Source organism: Lactuca sativa, chromosome 1, assembly GCF_002870075.4.
Source record: "Lactuca sativa cultivar Salinas chromosome 1, Lsat_Salinas_v11, whole genome shotgun sequence".
NCBI lineage: Eukaryota > Viridiplantae > Streptophyta > Magnoliopsida > Asterales > Asteraceae > Lactuca > Lactuca sativa.
In genome coordinates, this window is record NC_056623.2 from 200,213,463 (window position 1) to 200,228,922 (window position 15,460).

At 49.9% G+C, this 15,460-nt stretch overlaps 46 non-coding genes across 46 annotated transcripts; all 46 read left to right on the plus strand.

Annotated features, from left to right (window-relative positions):
* The first annotated feature begins 71 nt into the window (after positions 1-71).
* On the plus strand, positions 72-189 carry LOC128131061 (5S ribosomal RNA). Its single transcript, XR_008228989.1, has one exon. It is a non-coding gene; the product is annotated as a 5S ribosomal RNA (ribosomal RNA).
* A 219-nt stretch (positions 190-408) lies between these two features.
* On the plus strand, positions 409-527 carry LOC128130078 (5S ribosomal RNA). The gene has a single exon (XR_008228001.1). It is a non-coding gene; the product is annotated as a 5S ribosomal RNA (ribosomal RNA).
* A 218-nt stretch (positions 528-745) lies between these two features.
* Positions 746-864, plus strand: LOC128130453 (5S ribosomal RNA). Its single transcript, XR_008228378.1, has one exon. It is a non-coding gene; the product is annotated as a 5S ribosomal RNA (ribosomal RNA).
* Positions 865-1,083: 219 nt separating this feature from the next.
* LOC128130182 (5S ribosomal RNA) lies at positions 1,084-1,202 on the plus strand. Its single transcript, XR_008228104.1, has one exon. It is a non-coding gene; the product is annotated as a 5S ribosomal RNA (ribosomal RNA).
* A 219-nt stretch (positions 1,203-1,421) lies between these two features.
* Positions 1,422-1,540, plus strand: LOC128130227 (5S ribosomal RNA). Its single transcript, XR_008228149.1, has one exon. It is a non-coding gene; the product is annotated as a 5S ribosomal RNA (ribosomal RNA).
* Positions 1,541-1,759: 219 nt separating this feature from the next.
* Positions 1,760-1,878, plus strand: LOC128130095 (5S ribosomal RNA). Its single transcript, XR_008228018.1, has one exon. It is a non-coding gene; the product is annotated as a 5S ribosomal RNA (ribosomal RNA).
* A 220-nt stretch (positions 1,879-2,098) lies between these two features.
* LOC128130142 (5S ribosomal RNA) lies at positions 2,099-2,217 on the plus strand. Its single transcript, XR_008228065.1, has one exon. It is a non-coding gene; the product is annotated as a 5S ribosomal RNA (ribosomal RNA).
* Positions 2,218-2,436: 219 nt separating this feature from the next.
* Positions 2,437-2,555, plus strand: LOC128130762 (5S ribosomal RNA). Its single transcript, XR_008228685.1, has one exon. It is a non-coding gene; the product is annotated as a 5S ribosomal RNA (ribosomal RNA).
* A 219-nt stretch (positions 2,556-2,774) lies between these two features.
* On the plus strand, positions 2,775-2,893 carry LOC128128558 (5S ribosomal RNA). Its single transcript, XR_008226546.1, has one exon. It is a non-coding gene; the product is annotated as a 5S ribosomal RNA (ribosomal RNA).
* Positions 2,894-3,112: 219 nt separating this feature from the next.
* On the plus strand, positions 3,113-3,231 carry LOC128130183 (5S ribosomal RNA). The gene has a single exon (XR_008228105.1). It is a non-coding gene; the product is annotated as a 5S ribosomal RNA (ribosomal RNA).
* Positions 3,232-3,451: 220 nt separating this feature from the next.
* LOC128128559 (5S ribosomal RNA) lies at positions 3,452-3,570 on the plus strand. The gene has a single exon (XR_008226548.1). It is a non-coding gene; the product is annotated as a 5S ribosomal RNA (ribosomal RNA).
* Positions 3,571-3,789: 219 nt separating this feature from the next.
* On the plus strand, positions 3,790-3,908 carry LOC128130454 (5S ribosomal RNA). Its single transcript, XR_008228379.1, has one exon. It is a non-coding gene; the product is annotated as a 5S ribosomal RNA (ribosomal RNA).
* A 219-nt stretch (positions 3,909-4,127) lies between these two features.
* LOC128131062 (5S ribosomal RNA) lies at positions 4,128-4,245 on the plus strand. The gene has a single exon (XR_008228990.1). It is a non-coding gene; the product is annotated as a 5S ribosomal RNA (ribosomal RNA).
* A 220-nt stretch (positions 4,246-4,465) lies between these two features.
* On the plus strand, positions 4,466-4,584 carry LOC128130185 (5S ribosomal RNA). The gene has a single exon (XR_008228107.1). It is a non-coding gene; the product is annotated as a 5S ribosomal RNA (ribosomal RNA).
* A 220-nt stretch (positions 4,585-4,804) lies between these two features.
* LOC128130073 (5S ribosomal RNA) lies at positions 4,805-4,923 on the plus strand. Its single transcript, XR_008227996.1, has one exon. It is a non-coding gene; the product is annotated as a 5S ribosomal RNA (ribosomal RNA).
* A 219-nt stretch (positions 4,924-5,142) lies between these two features.
* On the plus strand, positions 5,143-5,260 carry LOC128131063 (5S ribosomal RNA). The gene has a single exon (XR_008228991.1). It is a non-coding gene; the product is annotated as a 5S ribosomal RNA (ribosomal RNA).
* Positions 5,261-5,480: 220 nt separating this feature from the next.
* LOC128131175 (5S ribosomal RNA) lies at positions 5,481-5,598 on the plus strand. The gene has a single exon (XR_008229105.1). It is a non-coding gene; the product is annotated as a 5S ribosomal RNA (ribosomal RNA).
* Positions 5,599-5,817: 219 nt separating this feature from the next.
* Positions 5,818-5,935, plus strand: LOC128131065 (5S ribosomal RNA). The gene has a single exon (XR_008228992.1). It is a non-coding gene; the product is annotated as a 5S ribosomal RNA (ribosomal RNA).
* A 219-nt stretch (positions 5,936-6,154) lies between these two features.
* LOC128130864 (5S ribosomal RNA) lies at positions 6,155-6,273 on the plus strand. The gene has a single exon (XR_008228786.1). It is a non-coding gene; the product is annotated as a 5S ribosomal RNA (ribosomal RNA).
* A 220-nt stretch (positions 6,274-6,493) lies between these two features.
* Positions 6,494-6,612, plus strand: LOC128130719 (5S ribosomal RNA). Its single transcript, XR_008228642.1, has one exon. It is a non-coding gene; the product is annotated as a 5S ribosomal RNA (ribosomal RNA).
* A 219-nt stretch (positions 6,613-6,831) lies between these two features.
* LOC128130763 (5S ribosomal RNA) lies at positions 6,832-6,950 on the plus strand. The gene has a single exon (XR_008228686.1). It is a non-coding gene; the product is annotated as a 5S ribosomal RNA (ribosomal RNA).
* A 220-nt stretch (positions 6,951-7,170) lies between these two features.
* LOC128128561 (5S ribosomal RNA) lies at positions 7,171-7,289 on the plus strand. Its single transcript, XR_008226549.1, has one exon. It is a non-coding gene; the product is annotated as a 5S ribosomal RNA (ribosomal RNA).
* Positions 7,290-7,509: 220 nt separating this feature from the next.
* On the plus strand, positions 7,510-7,627 carry LOC128131066 (5S ribosomal RNA). The gene has a single exon (XR_008228993.1). It is a non-coding gene; the product is annotated as a 5S ribosomal RNA (ribosomal RNA).
* A 220-nt stretch (positions 7,628-7,847) lies between these two features.
* On the plus strand, positions 7,848-7,966 carry LOC128129727 (5S ribosomal RNA). Its single transcript, XR_008227649.1, has one exon. It is a non-coding gene; the product is annotated as a 5S ribosomal RNA (ribosomal RNA).
* A 218-nt stretch (positions 7,967-8,184) lies between these two features.
* On the plus strand, positions 8,185-8,303 carry LOC128130046 (5S ribosomal RNA). The gene has a single exon (XR_008227969.1). It is a non-coding gene; the product is annotated as a 5S ribosomal RNA (ribosomal RNA).
* Positions 8,304-8,522: 219 nt separating this feature from the next.
* Positions 8,523-8,641, plus strand: LOC128128562 (5S ribosomal RNA). The gene has a single exon (XR_008226551.1). It is a non-coding gene; the product is annotated as a 5S ribosomal RNA (ribosomal RNA).
* Positions 8,642-8,860: 219 nt separating this feature from the next.
* On the plus strand, positions 8,861-8,979 carry LOC128130671 (5S ribosomal RNA). The gene has a single exon (XR_008228594.1). It is a non-coding gene; the product is annotated as a 5S ribosomal RNA (ribosomal RNA).
* Positions 8,980-9,199: 220 nt separating this feature from the next.
* LOC128128566 (5S ribosomal RNA) lies at positions 9,200-9,318 on the plus strand. The gene has a single exon (XR_008226554.1). It is a non-coding gene; the product is annotated as a 5S ribosomal RNA (ribosomal RNA).
* A 218-nt stretch (positions 9,319-9,536) lies between these two features.
* On the plus strand, positions 9,537-9,655 carry LOC128130482 (5S ribosomal RNA). Its single transcript, XR_008228407.1, has one exon. It is a non-coding gene; the product is annotated as a 5S ribosomal RNA (ribosomal RNA).
* Positions 9,656-9,878: 223 nt separating this feature from the next.
* LOC128128568 (5S ribosomal RNA) lies at positions 9,879-9,997 on the plus strand. Its single transcript, XR_008226557.1, has one exon. It is a non-coding gene; the product is annotated as a 5S ribosomal RNA (ribosomal RNA).
* Positions 9,998-10,217: 220 nt separating this feature from the next.
* On the plus strand, positions 10,218-10,336 carry LOC128128573 (5S ribosomal RNA). The gene has a single exon (XR_008226561.1). It is a non-coding gene; the product is annotated as a 5S ribosomal RNA (ribosomal RNA).
* Positions 10,337-10,556: 220 nt separating this feature from the next.
* Positions 10,557-10,675, plus strand: LOC128130300 (5S ribosomal RNA). Its single transcript, XR_008228224.1, has one exon. It is a non-coding gene; the product is annotated as a 5S ribosomal RNA (ribosomal RNA).
* A 217-nt stretch (positions 10,676-10,892) lies between these two features.
* On the plus strand, positions 10,893-11,011 carry LOC128130483 (5S ribosomal RNA). The gene has a single exon (XR_008228408.1). It is a non-coding gene; the product is annotated as a 5S ribosomal RNA (ribosomal RNA).
* A 221-nt stretch (positions 11,012-11,232) lies between these two features.
* LOC128128574 (5S ribosomal RNA) lies at positions 11,233-11,351 on the plus strand. Its single transcript, XR_008226562.1, has one exon. It is a non-coding gene; the product is annotated as a 5S ribosomal RNA (ribosomal RNA).
* Positions 11,352-11,571: 220 nt separating this feature from the next.
* Positions 11,572-11,690, plus strand: LOC128128575 (5S ribosomal RNA). The gene has a single exon (XR_008226564.1). It is a non-coding gene; the product is annotated as a 5S ribosomal RNA (ribosomal RNA).
* Positions 11,691-11,910: 220 nt separating this feature from the next.
* LOC128130301 (5S ribosomal RNA) lies at positions 11,911-12,029 on the plus strand. Its single transcript, XR_008228225.1, has one exon. It is a non-coding gene; the product is annotated as a 5S ribosomal RNA (ribosomal RNA).
* Positions 12,030-12,246: 217 nt separating this feature from the next.
* LOC128130484 (5S ribosomal RNA) lies at positions 12,247-12,365 on the plus strand. Its single transcript, XR_008228409.1, has one exon. It is a non-coding gene; the product is annotated as a 5S ribosomal RNA (ribosomal RNA).
* Positions 12,366-12,588: 223 nt separating this feature from the next.
* On the plus strand, positions 12,589-12,707 carry LOC128128576 (5S ribosomal RNA). Its single transcript, XR_008226565.1, has one exon. It is a non-coding gene; the product is annotated as a 5S ribosomal RNA (ribosomal RNA).
* Positions 12,708-12,927: 220 nt separating this feature from the next.
* LOC128128577 (5S ribosomal RNA) lies at positions 12,928-13,046 on the plus strand. Its single transcript, XR_008226566.1, has one exon. It is a non-coding gene; the product is annotated as a 5S ribosomal RNA (ribosomal RNA).
* A 220-nt stretch (positions 13,047-13,266) lies between these two features.
* Positions 13,267-13,385, plus strand: LOC128130302 (5S ribosomal RNA). The gene has a single exon (XR_008228226.1). It is a non-coding gene; the product is annotated as a 5S ribosomal RNA (ribosomal RNA).
* A 217-nt stretch (positions 13,386-13,602) lies between these two features.
* On the plus strand, positions 13,603-13,721 carry LOC128130485 (5S ribosomal RNA). The gene has a single exon (XR_008228410.1). It is a non-coding gene; the product is annotated as a 5S ribosomal RNA (ribosomal RNA).
* A 221-nt stretch (positions 13,722-13,942) lies between these two features.
* LOC128128578 (5S ribosomal RNA) lies at positions 13,943-14,061 on the plus strand. Its single transcript, XR_008226568.1, has one exon. It is a non-coding gene; the product is annotated as a 5S ribosomal RNA (ribosomal RNA).
* Positions 14,062-14,281: 220 nt separating this feature from the next.
* LOC128128579 (5S ribosomal RNA) lies at positions 14,282-14,400 on the plus strand. The gene has a single exon (XR_008226570.1). It is a non-coding gene; the product is annotated as a 5S ribosomal RNA (ribosomal RNA).
* A 219-nt stretch (positions 14,401-14,619) lies between these two features.
* Positions 14,620-14,738, plus strand: LOC128128580 (5S ribosomal RNA). The gene has a single exon (XR_008226571.1). It is a non-coding gene; the product is annotated as a 5S ribosomal RNA (ribosomal RNA).
* Positions 14,739-14,959: 221 nt separating this feature from the next.
* Positions 14,960-15,078, plus strand: LOC128130455 (5S ribosomal RNA). The gene has a single exon (XR_008228380.1). It is a non-coding gene; the product is annotated as a 5S ribosomal RNA (ribosomal RNA).
* Positions 15,079-15,298: 220 nt separating this feature from the next.
* On the plus strand, positions 15,299-15,417 carry LOC128128584 (5S ribosomal RNA). Its single transcript, XR_008226576.1, has one exon. It is a non-coding gene; the product is annotated as a 5S ribosomal RNA (ribosomal RNA).
* The last annotated feature ends 43 nt before the right edge of the window (positions 15,418-15,460 follow it).

Below are 15,460 nucleotides of genomic sequence, written 5' to 3' on the forward strand. Positions count from 1 at the left end.
CCTCGCGTACGAAAGAAAACGAGGTTCTTCGTCTTGTAAGACATAAAAACAATTACCACGCATAGTATTTCGGGTGCGATCATACCAGCACTAATGCACCGGATCCCATCAGAATTCCGCAGTTAAGCGTGCTTGGGCGAGAGTAGTATAGGATGGGTGACCCCCTGGGAAGTCCTCGTGTTGCACCCCCTTTTTCGTTGCCCGTTTGCGTTTTTTTAGGTTTTAGGTGCGTTTTTTTTTCCTTTCTTGCTATGTCTATGCTCGGGCGGCATCCGGTTCAATGTTGATCGTTTTCGTGTTTACCTGAACGGAGCCGATCCCTCACGTGGGTCCCACGCCTCGCGTACGAAAGCAAACGAGGTTCTGCGTCTTGTAAGACATAAAAACAATTACCACGCATAGTATTTCGGGTGCGATCATACCAGCACTAATGCACCGGATCCCATCAGAACTCCGCAGTTAAGCGTGCTTGGGCGAGAGTAGTACTAGGATGGGTGACCCCTTGGGAAATCCTCGTGTTGCACCCCCTTTTTCGTTGCCCGTTTGCGTTTTTTTAGGTTTTAGGTGCGTTTTTTTTCCTTTCTTGCTATGTCTATGCTCGGGCGGCATCCGGTTCAATGTTGATCGTTTTCGTGTTTCCCTGAACGGAGCCGATCCCTCACGTGGGTCCCACGCCTCGCGTACGAAAGCAAACGAGGTTCTTCGTCTTGTAAGACATAAAAACACTTACCACGGATAGTATTTCCGGTGCGATCATACCAGCACTAATGCACCGGATCCCATCAGAACTCCGCAGTTAAGCGTGCTTGGGCGAGAGTAGTACTAGGATGGGTGACCCCCTGGGAAGTCCTCGTGTTGCACCCCTTTTTCGTTGCCCGTTTGCGTTTTTTTAGGTTTTAGGTGCGTTTTTTTTTTCCTTTCTTGCTATGTCTATGCTCGGGCGGCATCCGGTTCAATGTTGATCGTTTTCGTGTTTCCCTGAACGGAGCCGATCCCTCACGTGGGTCCCACGCCTCGCGTACGAAAGCAAACGAGGTTCTGCGTCTTGTAAGACATAAAAACAATTACCACGGATAGTATTTCGGGTGCGATCATACCAGCACTAATGCACCGGATCCCATCAGAACTCCGCAGTTAAGCGTGCTTGGGCGAGAGTAGTACTAGGATGGGTGACCCCCTAGGAAGTCCTCGTGTTGCACCCCTTTTTCGTTGCCCGTTTGCGTTTTTTTAGGTTTTAGGTGCGTTTTTTTTTTCCTTTCTTGCTATGTCTATGCTCGGGCGGCATCCGGTTCAATGTTGATCGTTTTCGTGTTTCCCTGAACGGAGCCGATCCCTCACGTGGGTCCCACGCCTCGCGTACGAAAGCAAACGAGGTTCTGCGCCTTGTAAGACATAAAAACAGTTACCACGGATAGTATTTCGGGTGCGATCATACCAGCACTAATGCACCGGATCCCATGAGAACTCCGCAGTTAAGCGTGCTTGGGCGAGAGTAGTACTAGGATGGGTGACCCCCTGGGAAGTCCTCGTGTTGCACCCCTTTTTCGTTGCCCGTTTGCGTTTTTTTAGGTTTTAGGTGCGTTTTTTTTTTCCTTTCTTGCTATGTCTATGATCGGGCGGCATCCGGTTCAATGTTGATCGTTTTCGTGTTTCCCTAAACGGAGCCGATCCCTCACGTGGGTCCCACGCCTCGCGTACGAAAGCAAACGAGGTTCTGCGTCTTGTAAGACATAAAAACAATTACCACGCATAGTATTTCGGGTGCGATCATACCAGCACTAATGCACCGGATCCCATCAGAACTCCGCAGTTAAGTGTGCTTGGGCGAGAGTAGTACTAGGATGGGTGACCCCCTGGGAAGTCCTCGTGTTGCACCCCCTTTTTCGTTGCCCGTTTGCGTTTTTTTAGGTTTTAGGTGCGTTTTTTTTTTCCTTTCTTGCTATGTCTATGCTCGGGCGGCATCCGGTTCAATGTTGATCGTTTTCGTGTTTCCCTGAACGGAGCCGATCCCTCACGTGGGTCCCACGCCTCGCGTACGAAAGCAAACGAGGTTCTGCGTCTTGTAAGAAATAAAAACAATTACCACGGATAGTATTTCGGGTGCGATCATACCAGCACTAATGCACCGGATCCCATCAGAACTCCGCAGTTAAGCGTGCTTGGGCGAGAGTAGTACTAGGATGGGTGACCCCCAGGGAAGTCCTCGTGTTGCACCCCCTTTTTCGTTGCCCGTTTGCGTTTTTTTAGGTTTTAGGTGCGTTTTTTTTTCCTTTCTTGTTATGTCTATGCTCGGGCGGCATCCGGTTCAATGTTGATCGTTTTCGTGTTTCCCTGAACGGAGCCGATCCCTCACGTGGGTCCCACGCCTCGCGTACGAAAGCAAACGAGGTTCTGCGTATTGTAAGACATAAAAACAATTACCACGGATAGTATTTCGGGTGCGATCATACCAGCACTAATGCACCGGATACCATCAGAACTCCGCAGTTAAGCGTGCTTGGGCGAGAGTAGTACTAGGATGGGTGACCCCCTGGGAAGTCCTCGTGTTGCACCCCCTTTTTCGTTGTCCGTTTGCGTTTTTTTAGGTTTTAGTTGCGTTTTTTTTTCCTTTCTTGCTATGTCTATGCTCGGGCGGCATCTGGTTCAATGTTGATCGTTTTCGTGTTTCCCTGAACGGAGTCGATCCCTCACGTGGGTCCCACGCCTCGCGTACGAAAGCAAACGAGGTTCTGCGTCTTGTAAGACATAAAAACAATTACCACGCATAGTATTTCGGGTGCGATCATACCAGCACTAATGCACCGGATCCCATCAGAACTCCGCAGTTAAGCGTGCTTGGGCGAGAGTAGTACTAGGATGGGTGACCCCCTGGGAAGTCCTCGTGTTGCACCCCCTTTTTCGTTGCTCGTTTGCGTTTTTTTAGGTTTTAGGTGCGTTTTTTTTTCCTTTCTTGCTATGTCTATGCTCGGTCGGCATCCGGTTCAATGTTGATCGTTTTCGTGTTTCCCTGAACGGAGCCGATCCCTCACGTGGGTCCCACGCCTCGCGTACGAAAGCAAACGAGGTTCTGCGTCTTGTAAGACATAAAAACAATTACCACGGATAGTATTTCGGGTGCGATCATACCAGCACTAATGCACCGGATCCCATCAGAACTCCGCAGTTAAGCGTGCTTGGGCGAGAGTAGTACTAGGATGGGTGACCCCCTAGGAAGTCCTCGTGTTGCACCCCTTTTTCGTTGCCCGTTTGCGTTTTTTTAGGTTTTAGGTGCGTTTTTTTTTTTCCTTTCTTGCTATGTCTATGCTCGGGCGGCATCCGGTTCAATGTTGATCGTTTTCGTGTTTCCCTGAACGGAGCCGATCCCTCACGTGGGTCCCACGCCTCGCGTACGAAAGCAAACGAGGTTCTGCGCCTTGTAAGACATAAAAACAGTTACCACGGATAGTATTTCGGGTGCGATCATACCAGCACTAATGCACCGGATCCCATCAGAACTCCGCAGTTAAGCGTGCTTGGGCGAGAGTAGTACTAGGATGGGTGACCCCCTGGGAAGTCCTCGTGTTGCACCCCTTTTTCGTTGCCCGTTTGCGTTTTTTTAGGTTTTAGGTGCGTTTTTTTTTTCCTTTCTTGCTATGTCTATGATCGGGCGGCATCCGGTTCAATGTTGATCGTTTTCGTGTTTCCCTGAACGGAGCCGATCCCTCACGTGGGTCCCACGCCTCGCGTACGAAAGCAAACGAGGTTCTGCGTCTTGTAAGACATAAAAACAATTACCACACATAGTATTTCCGGTGCGATCATACCAGCACTAATGCACCGGATCCCATCAGAACTCCGCAGTTAAGCGTGCTTGGGCGAGAGTAGTACTAGGATGGGTGACCCCCTGGGAAGTCCTCGTGTTGCACCCCCTTTTTCGTTGCCCGTTTGCGTTTTTTTAGGTTTTAGTTGCGTTTTTTTTTCCTTTCTTGCTATGTCTATGCTCGGGCGGCATCTGGTTCAATGTTGATCGTTTTCGTGTTTCCCTGAACGGAGCCGATCCCTCACGTGGGTCCCACGCCTCGCGTACGAAAGCAAACGAGGTTCTTCGTCTTGTAAGACATAAAAACAATTACCACGCATAGTATTTCGGGTGCGATCATACCAGCACTAATGCACCGGATCCCATCAGAATTCCGCAGTTAAGCGTGCTTGGGCGAGAGTAGTATAGGATGGGTGACCCCCTGGGAAGTCCTCGTGTTGCACCCCCTTTTTCGTTGCCCGTTTGCGTTTTTTTAGCTTTTAGGTGCGTTTTTTTTTTCCTTTCTTGCTATGTCTATGCTCGGGCGGCATCCGGTTCAATGTTGATCGTTTTCGTGTTTCCCTGAACGGAGCCGATCCCTCACGTGGGTCCCACGCCTCGCGTACGAAAGCAAACGAGGTTCTGCGTCTTGTAAGACATAAAAACAATTACCACGGATAGTATTTCGGGTGCGATCATACCAGCACTAATGCACCGGATCCCATCAGAACTCCGCAGTTAAGCGTGCTTGGGCGAGAGTAGTACTAGGATGGGTGACCCCCTAGGAAGTCCTCGTGTTGCACCCCTTTTTCGTTGCCCGTTTGCGTTTTTTTAGGTTTTAGGTGCGTTTTTTTTTTTCCTTTCTTGCTATGTCTATGCTCGGGCGGCATCCGGTTCAATGTTGATCGTTTTCGTGTTTCCCTGAACGGAGCCGATCCCTCACGTGGGTCCCACGCCTCGCGTACGAAAGCAAACGAGGTTTTGCGCCTTGTAAGACATAAAAACAGTTACCACGGATAGTATTTCGGGTGCGATCATACCAGCACTAATGCACCGGATCCCATCAGAACTCCGCAGTTAAGCGTGCTTGGGCGAGAGTAGTACTAGGATGGGTGACCCCCTGGGAAGTCCTCGTGTTGCACCCATTTTTCGTTGCCCGTTTGCGTTTTTTTAGGTTTTAGGTGCGTTTTTTTTTTCCTTTCTTGCTATGTCTATGATCGGGCGGCATCCGGTTCAATGTTGATCGTTTTCGTCTTTCCCTGAACGGAGCCGATCCCTCACGTGGGTCCCACGCCTCGCGTACGAAAGCAAACGAGGTTCTGCGTCTTGTAAGACATAAAAACAATTACCACGCATAGTATTTCGGGTGCGATCATACCAGCACTAATGCACCGGATCCCATCAGAATTCCGCAGTTAAGCGTGCTTGGGCGAGAGTAGTATAGGATGGGTGACCCCCTGGGAAGTCCTCGTGTTGCACCCCCTTTTTCGTTGCCCGTTTGCGTTTTTTTAGCTTTTAGGTGCGTTTTTTTTTTCCTTTCTTGCTATGTCTATGCTCGGGCGGCATCCGGTTCAATGTTGATCGTTTTCGTGTTTCCCTGAACGGAGCCGATCCCTCACGTGGGTCCCACGCCTCGCGTACGAAAGCAAACGAGGTTCTGCGTCTTGTAAGACATAAAAACAATTACCACGCGTAGTATTTCGGGTGCGATCATACCAGCACTAATGCATCGGATCCCATCAGAACTCCGCAGTTAAGCGTGCTTGGGCGAGAGTAGTATAGGATGAGTGACCCCCTGGGAAGTCCTCGTGTTGCACCCCCTTTTTCGTTGCTCGTTTGCGTTTTTTTAGGTTTTAGGTGCGTTTTTTTTTCCTTTCTTGCTATGTCTATGCTCGGGCGGCATCCGGTTCAATGTTGATCGTTTTCGTGTTTCCCTGAACGGAGCCGATCCCTCACGTGGGTCCCACGCCTCGCGTACGAAAGCAAACGAGGTTCTTCGTCTTGTAAGACATAAAAACAATTACCACGCATAGTATTTCGGGTGCGATCATACCAGCACTAATGCACCGGATCCCATCAGAATTCCGCAGTTAAGCGTGCTTGGGCGAGAGTAGTATAGGATGGGTGACCCCCTGGGAAGTCCTCGTGTTGCACCCCCTTTTTCGTTGCCCGTTTGCGTTTTTTTAGCTTTTAGGTGCGTTTTTTTTTCCTTTCTTGCTATGTCTATGCTCGGGCGGCATCCGGTTCAATGTTGATCGTTTTCGTGTTTCCCTGAACGGAGCCGATCCCTCACGTGGGTCCCACGCCTCGCGTACGAAAGCAAACGAGGTTCTGCGTCTTGTAAGACATAAAAACAATTACCACGCATAGTATTTCGGGTGCGATCATACCAGCACTAATGCATCGGATCCCATCAAAACTCCGCAGTTAAGCGTGCTTGGGCGAGAGTAGTACTAGGATGGGTGACCCCCTGGGAAGTCCTCGTGTTGCACCCCCTTTTTCGTTGCCCGTTTGCGTTTTTTTAGGTTTTAGGTGCGTTTTTTTTTTCCTTTCTTGCTATGTCTATGCTCGGGCGGCATCCGGTTCAATGTTGATCGTTTTCGTGTTTCCCTGAACGGAGCCGATCCCTCACGTGGGTCCCACGCCTCGCGTACAAAAGCAAACGAGGTTCTGCGTCTTGTAAGACATAAAAACAATTACCACGCATAGTATTTCGGGTGCGATCATACCAGCACTAATGCACCGGATCCCATCAGAACTCCGCAGTTAAGCATGCTTGGGCGAGAGTAGTACTAGGATGGGTGACCCCCAGGGAAGTCCTCGTGTTGCACCCCCTTTTTCGTTGCCCGTTTGCGTTTTTTTAGGTTTTAGGTGCGTTTTTTTTTCCTTTCTTGTTATGTCTATGCTCGGGCGGCATCCGGTTCAATGTTGATCGTTTTCGTGTTTCCCTGAACGGAGCCGATCCCTCACGTGGGTCCCACGCCTCGCGTACGAAAGCAAACGAGGTTCTGCGTATTGTAAGACATAAAAACAATTACCACGGATAGTATTTCGGGTGCGATCATACCAGCACTAATGCACCGGATACCATCAGAACTCCGCAGTTAAGCGTGCTTGGGCGAGAGTAGTACTAGGATGGGTGACCCCCTGGGAAGTCCTCGTGTTGCACCCCCTTTTTCGTTGCCCGTTTGCGTTTTTTTAGGTTTTAGTTGCGTTTTTTTTTTCCTTTCTTGCTATGTCTATGCTCGGGCGGCATCTGGTTCAATGTTGATCGTTTTCGTGTTTCCCTGAACGGAGTCGATCCCTCACGTGGGTCCCACGCCTCGCGTACGAAAGCAAACGAGGTTCTGCCTCTTGTAAGACATAAAAACAATTACCACGCATAGTATTTCGGGTGCGATCATACCAGCACTAATGCACCGGATCCCATCAGAACTCCGCAGTTAAGCGTGCTTGGGCGAGAGTAGTACTAGGATGGGTGACCCCCTGGGAAGTCCTCGTGTTGCACCCCCTTTTTCGTTGCTCGTTTGCGTTTTTTTAGGTTTTAGGTGCGTTTTTTTTTTCCTTTCTTGCTATGTCTATGCTCGGGCGGCATCCGGTTCAATGTTGATCGTTTTCGTGTTTCCCTGAACGGAGCCGATCCCTCACGTGGGTCCCACGCCTCGCGTACGAAAGCAAACGAGGTTCTTCGTCTTGTAAGACATAAAAACAATTACCACGCATAGTATTTCGGGTGCGATCATACCAGCACTAATGCACCGGATCCCATCAGAATTCCGCAGTTAAGCGTGCTTGGGCGAGAGTAGTATAGGATGGGTGACCCCCTGGGAAGTCCTCGTGTTGCACCCCCTTTTTCGTTGCCCGTTTGCGTTTTTTTAGGTTTTAGGTGCGTTTTTTTTTTCCTTTCTTGCTATGTCTATGCTCGGGCGGCATCCGGTTCAATGTTGATCGTTTTCGTGTTTCCCTGAACGGAGCCGATCCCTCACGTGGGTCCCACGCCTCGCGTACGAAAGCAAACGAGGTTCTGCGTCTTGTAAGACATAAAAACCATTACCACGCATAGTATTTCGGGTGCGATCATACCAGCACTAATGCACCGGATCCCATCAGAACTCCGCAGTTAAGCGTGCTTGGGCGAGAGTAGTACTAGGATGGGTGACCCCTTGGGAAGTCCTCGTGTTGCACCCCCTTTTTCGTTGCCCGTTTGCGTTTTTTTAGGTTTTAGGTGCGTTTTTTTTCCTTTCTTGCTATGTCTATGCTCGGGCGGCATCCGGTTCAATGTTGATCGTTTTCGTGTTTCCCTGAACGGAGCCGATCCCTCACGTGGGTCCCACGCCTCGCGTACGAAAGCAAACGAGATTCTTCGTCTTGTAAGACATAAAAACAATTACCACGGATAGTATTTCGGGTGCGATCATACCAGCACTAATGCACCGGATCCCATTAGAACTCCGCAGTTAAGCGTGCTTGGGCGAGAGTAGTACTAGGATGGGTGACCCCCTGGGAAGTCCTCGTGTTGCACCCCTTTTTCGTTGCCCGTTTGCGTTTTTTTAGGTTTTAGGTGCGTTTTTTTTTTCCTTTCTTGTTATGTCTATGCTCGGGCGGCATCCGGTTCAATGTTGATCGTTTTCGTGTTTCCCTGAACGGAGCCGATCCCTCACGTGGGTCCCACGCCTCGCGTACGAAAGCAAACGAGGTTCTGCGTCTTGTAAGACATAAAAACAATTACCACGGATAGTATTTCGGGTGCGATCATACCAGCACTAATGCACCGGATCCCATCAGAACTCCGCAGTTAAGCGTGCTTGGGCGAGAGTAGTACTAGGATGGGTGACCCCCTGGGAAGTCCTCGTGTTGCACCCCCTTTTTCGTTGCCCGTTTGCGTTTTTTTAGGTTTTAGGTGCGTTTTTTTTTCCTTTCTTGTTATGTCTATGCTCGGGCGGCATCCGGTTCAATGTTGATCGTTTTCGTGTTTCCCTGAACGGAGCCGATCCCTCACGTGGGTCCCACGCCTCGCGTACGAAAGCAAACGAGGTTCTGCGTCTTGTAAGACATAAAAACAATTACCACGGATAGTATTTCGGGTGCGATCATACCAGCACTAATGCACCGGATCCCATCAGAACTCCGCACTTAAGCGTGCTTGGGCGAGAGTAGTACTAGGATGGGTGACCCCCTGGGAAGTCCTCGTGTTGCACCCCCTTTTTCGTTGCCCGTTTGCGTTTTTTTAGGTTTTAGGTGCGTTTTTTTTTTCCTTTCTTCTTATGTCTATGCTCGAGCGGCATCCGGTTCAATGTTGATCGTTTTCGTGTTTCCCTGAACGGAGCCGATCCCTCACGTGGGTCCCACGCCTCGCGTACGAAAGCAAACGAGGTTCTGCGTCTTGTAAGACATAAAAACAACTACCACGGATAGTATTTCGGGTGCGATCATACCAGCACTAATGCACCGGATCCCATCAGAACTCCGCAGTTAAGCGTGCTTGGGCGAGAGTAGTACTAGGATGGGTGACCCCCTGGGAAGTCCTCGTGTTGCACCCCCTTTTTCGTTGCCCGTTTGCGTTTTTTTAGGTTTTAGTTGCGTTTTTTTTCCTTTCTTGCTATGTCTATGCTCGGGCGGCATCCGGTTCAATGTTGATCGTTTTCGTGTTTCCCTGAACGGAGCCGATCCCTCATGTGGGTCCCACGCCTCGCGTACGAAAGCAAACGAGGTTCTTCGTCTTGTAAGACATAAAAACAATTACCACGGATAGTATTTCGGGTGCGATCATACCAGCACTAATGCACCGGATCCCATCAGAACTCCGCAGTTAAGCGGGCTTGGGCGAGAGTAGTACTAGGATGGGTGACCCCCTGGGAAGTCCTCGTGTTGCACCCCCTTTTTCGTTGCCCGTTTGCGTTTTTTTAGCTTTTAGGTGCGTTTTTTTTTTTTTCCTTTTTTGTTATGTCTATGCTCGGGCGGCATCCGGTTCAATGTTGATCGTTTTCGTGTTTCCCTGAACGGAGCCGATCCCTCACGTGGGTCCCACGCCTCGCGTACGAAAGCAAACGAGGTTCTGCGTCTTGTAAGACATAAAAACAATTACCACGGATAGTATTTCGGGTGCGATCATACCAGCACTAATGCACCGGATCCCATCAGAACTCCGCAGTTAAGCGTGCTTGGGCGAGAGTAGTACTAGGATGGGTGACCCCCTGGGAAGTCCTCGTGTTGCACCCCCTTTTTCGTTGCCCGTTTGCGTTTTTTTAGGTTTTAGGTGCGTTTTTTTTTTCCTTTCTTGTTATGTCTATGCTCGGGCGGCCTCCGGTTCAATGTTGATCGTTTTCGTGTTTCCCTGAACGGAGCTGATCCCTCACGTGGGTCCCACGCCTCGCGTACGAAAGCAAACGAGGTTCTGCGTCTTGTAAGACATAAAAACAATTACCACGGATAGTATTTCGGGTGCGATCATACCAGCACTAATGCACCGGATCCCATCAGAACTCCGCAGTTAAGCGTGCTTGGGCGAGAGTAGTACTAGGATGGGTGACCCCCTGGGAAGTCCTCGTGTTGCACCCCCTTTTTCGTTGCCCGTTTGCGTTTTTTTAGGTTTTAGGTGCGTTTTTTTTTTCCTTTCTTGTTATGTCTATGCTCGGGCGGCATCCGGTTCAATGTTGATCGTTTTCGTGTTTCCCTGAACGGAGCCGATCCCTCACGTGGGTCCCACGCCTCGCGTACGAAAGCAAACGAGGTTCTGCGTCTTGTAAGACATAAAAACAATTACCACGGATAGTATTTCGGGTGCGATCGTACCAGCACTAATGCACCGGATCCCATCAGAACTCCGCAGTTAAGCGTGCTTGGGCGAGAGTAGTACTAGGATGGGTGACCCCCTGGGAAGTCCTCGTGTTGCACCCCTTTTTCGTTGCCCGTTTGCGTTTTTTTAGGTTTTAGTTGCGTTTTTTTTCCTTTCTTGCTATGTCTATGCTCGGGCGGCATCCGGTTCAATGTTGATCGTTTTCGTGTTTCCCTGAACGGAGCCGATCCCTCATGTGGGTCCCACGCCTCGCGTACGAAAGCAAACGAGGTTCTTCGTCTTGTAAGACATAAAAACAATTACCACGGATAGTATTTCGGGTGCGATCATACCAGCACTAATGCACCGGATCCCATCAGAACTCCGCAGTTAAGCGGGCTTGGGCGAGAGTAGTACTAGGATGGGTGACCCCCTGGGAAGTCCTCGTGTTGCACCCCCTTTTTCGTTGCCCGTTTGCGTTTTTTTAGCTTTTAGGTGCGTTTTTTTTTTTCCTTTTTTGTTATGTCTATGCTCGGGCGGCATCCGGTTCAATGTTGATCGTTTTCGTGTTTCCCTGAACGGAGCCGATCCCTCACGTGGGTCCCACGCCTCGCGTACGAAAGCAAACGAGGTTCTGCGTCTTGTAAGACATAAAAACAATTACCACGCATAGTATTTCGGGTGCGATCATACCAGCACTAATGCACCGGATCCCATCAGAACTCCGCAGTTAAGCGTGCTTGGGCGAGAGTAGTACTAGGATGGGTGACCCCCTGGGAAGTCCTCGTGTTGCACCCCCTTTTTCGTTGCCCGTTTGCGTTTTTTTAGGTTTTAGGTGCGTTTTTTTTTTCCTTTCTTGTTATGTCTATGCTCGGGCGGCATCCGGTTCAATGTTGATCGTTTTCGTGTTTCCCTGAACGGAGCTGATCCCTCACGTGGGTCCCACGCCTCGCGTACGAAAGCAAACGAGGTTCTGCGTCTTGTAAGACATAAAAACAATTACCACGGATAGTATTTCGGGTGCGATCATACCAGCACTAATGCACCGGATCCCATCAGAACTCCGCAGTTAAGCGTGCTTGGGCGAGAGTAGTACTAGGATGGGTGACCCCCTGGGAAGTCCTCGTGTTGCACCCCCTTTTTCGTTGCCCGTTTGCGTTTTTTTAGGTTTTAGGTGCGTTTTTTTTTTCCTTTCTTGTTATGTCTATGCTCGGGCGGCATCCGGTTCAATGTTGATCGTTTTCGTGTTTCCCTGAACGGAGCCGATCCCTCACGTGGGTCCCACGCCTCGCGTACGAAAGCAAACGAGGTTCTGCGTCTTGTAAGACATAAAAACAATTACCACGGATAGTATTTCGGGTGCGATCGTACCAGCACTAATGCACCGGATCCCATCAGAACTCCGCAGTTAAGCGTGCTTGGGCGAGAGTAGTACTAGGATGGGTGACCCCCTGGGAAGTCCTCGTGTTGCACCCCTTTTTCGTTGCCCGTTTGCGTTTTTTTAGGTTTTAGTTGCGTTTTTTTTCCTTTCTTGCTATGTCTATGCTCGGGCGGCATCCGGTTCAATGTTGATCGTTTTCGTGTTTCCCTGAACGGAGCCGATCCCTCATGTGGGTCCCACGCCTCGCGTACGAAAGCAAACGAGGTTCTTCGTCTTGTAAGACATAAAAACAATTACCACGGATAGTATTTCGGGTGCGATCATACCAGCACTAATGCACCGGATCCCATCAGAACTCCGCAGTTAAGCGGGCTTGGGCGAGAGTAGTACTAGGATGGGTGACCCCCTGGGAAGTCCTCGTGTTGCACCCCCTTTTTCGTTGCCCGTTTGCGTTTTTTTAGCTTTTAGGTGCGTTTTTTTTTTTTTCCTTTTTTGTTATGTCTATGCTCGGGCGGCATCCGGTTCAATGTTGATCGTTTTCGTGTTTCCCTGAACGGAGCCGATCCCTCACGTGGGTCCCACGCCTCGCGTACGAAAGCAAACGAGGTTCTGCGTCTTGTAAGACATAAAAACAATTACCACGGATAGTATTTCGGGTGCGATCATACCAGCACTAATGCACCGGATCCCATCAGAACTCCGCAGTTAAGCGTGCTTGGGCGAGAGTAGTACTAGGATGGGTGACCCCCTGGGAAGTCCTCGTGTTGCACCCCCTTTTTCGTTGCCCGTTTGCGTTTTTTTAGGTTTTAGGTGCGTTTTTTTTTTCCTTTCTTGTTATGTCTATGCTCGGGCGGCCTCCGGTTCAATGTTGATCGTTTTCGTGTTTCCCTGAACGGAGCTGATCCCTCACGTGGGTCCCACGCCTCGCGTACGAAAGCAAACGAGGTTCTGCGTCTTGTAAGACATAAAAACAATTACCACGGATAGTATTTCGGGTGCGATCATACCAGCACTAATGCACCGGATCCCATCAGAACTCCGCAGTTAAGCGTGCTTGGGCGAGAGTAGTACTAGGATGGGTGACCCCCTGGGAAGTCCTCGTGTTGCACCCCCTTTTTCGTTGCCCGTTTGCGTTTTTTTAGGTTTTAGGTGCGTTTTTTTTTTCCTTTCTTGTTATGTCTATGCTCGGGCGGCATCCGGTTCAATGTTGATCGTTTTCGTGTTTCCCTGAACGGAGCCGATCCCTCACGTGGGTCCCACGCCTCGCGTACGAAAGCAAACGAGGTTCTGCGTCTTGTAAGACATAAAAACAATTACCACGGATAGTATTTCGGGTGCGATCGTACCAGCACTAATGCACCGGATCCCATCAGAACTCCGCAGTTAAGCGTGCTTGGGCGAGAGTAGTACTAGGATGGGTGACCCCCTGGGAAGTCCTCGTGTTGCACCCCTTTTTCGTTGCCCGTTTGCGTTTTTTTAGGTTTTAGTTGCGTTTTTTTTCCTTTCTTGCTATGTCTATGCTCGGGCGGCATCCGGTTCAATGTTGATCGTTTTCGTGTTTCCCTGAACGGAGCCGATCCCTCATGTGGGTCCCACGCCTCGCGTACGAAAGCAAACGAGGTTCTTCGTCTTGTAAGACATAAAAACAATTACCACGGATAGTATTTCGGGTGCGATCATACCAGCACTAATGCACCGGATCCCATCAGAACTCCGCAGTTAAGCGGGCTTGGGCGAGAGTAGTACTAGGATGGGTGACCCCCTGGGAAGTCCTCGTGTTGCACCCCCTTTTTCGTTGCCCGTTTGCGTTTTTTTAGCTTTTAGGTGCGTTTTTTTTTTTCCTTTTTTGTTATGTCTATGCTCGGGCGGCATCCGGTTCAATGTTGATCGTTTTCGTGTTTCCCTGAACGGAGCCGATCCCTCACGTGGGTCCCACGCCTCGCGTACGAAAGCAAACGAGGTTCTGCGTCTTGTAAGACATAAAAACAATTACCACGCATAGTATTTCGGGTGCGATCATACCAGCACTAATGCACCGGATCCCATCAGAACTCCGCAGTTAAGCGTGCTTGGGCGAGAGTAGTACTAGGATGGGTGACCCCCTGGGAAGTCCTCGTGTTGCACCCCCTTTTTCGTTGCCCGTTTGCGTTTTTTTAGGTTTTAGGTGCGTTTTTTTTTTCCTTTCTTGTTATGTCTATGCTCGGGCGGCATCCGGTTCAATGTTGATCGTTTTCGTGTTTCCCTGAACGGAGCTGATCCCTCACGTGGGTCCCACGCCTCGCGTACGAAAGCAAACGAGGTTCTGCGTCTTGTAAGACATAAAAACAATTACCACGGATAGTATTTCGGGTGCGATCATACCAGCACTAATGCACCGGATCCCATCAGAACTCCGCAGTTAAGCGTGCTTGGGCGAGAGTAGTACTAGGATGGGTGACCCCCTGGGAAGTCCTCGTGTTGCACCCCCTTTTTCGTTGCCCGTTTGCGTTTTTTTAGGTTTTAGTTGCGTTTTTTTTTCCTTTCTTGCTATGTCTATGCTCGGGCGGCATCTGGTTCAATGTTGGTCGTTTTCGTGTTTCCCTGAACGGAGTCGATCCCTCACGTGGGTCCCACGCCTCGCGTACGAAAGCAAACGAGGTTCTGCGTCTTGTAAGACATAAAAACAATTACCACGGATAGTATTTCGGGTGCGATCATACCAGCACTAATGCACCGGATCCCATCAGAACTCCGCAGTTAAGCGTGCTTGGGCGAGAGTAGTACTAGGATGGGTGACCCCCTGGGAAGTCCTCGTGTTGCACCCCCTTTTTCGTTGCCCGTTTGCGTTTTTTTAGGTTTTAGGTGCGTTTTTTTTTTTCCTTTCTTGTTATGTCTATGCTCGGGCGGCATCCGGTTCAATGTTGATCGTTTTCGTGTTTCCCTGAACGGAGCCGATCCCTCACGTGGGTCCCACGCCTCGCGTACGAAAGCAAACGAGGTTCTGCGTCTTGTAAGACATAAAAACAATTACCACGGATAGTATTTCGGGTGCGATCATACCAGCACTAATGCACCGGATCCCATCAGAACTCCGCAGTTAAGCGTGCTTGGGCGAGAGTAGTACTAGGATGGGTGACCCCCTGGAAAGTCCTCGTGTTGCACCCCCTTTTTCGTTGCCCGTTTGCGTTTTTTTAGGTTTTAGGTGCGTTTTTTTTTTCCTTTCTTGTTATGTCTATGCTCGAGCGGCATCCGGTTCAATGTTGATCGTTTTCGTGTTTCCCTGAACGGAGCCGATCCCTCACGTGGGTCCCACGCCTCGCGTACGAAAGCAAACGAGGTTCTGCGTCTTGTAAGACATAAAAACAATTACCACGGATAGTATTTCGGGTGCGATCATACCAGCACTAATGCACCGGATCCCATCAGAACTCCGCAGTTAAGCGTGCTTGGGCGAGAGTAGTACTAGGATGGGTGACCCCCTGGGAAGTCCTCGTGTTGCACCCCCTTTTTCGTTGCCCGTTTGCGTTTTTTTAGGTTTTAGGTGCGT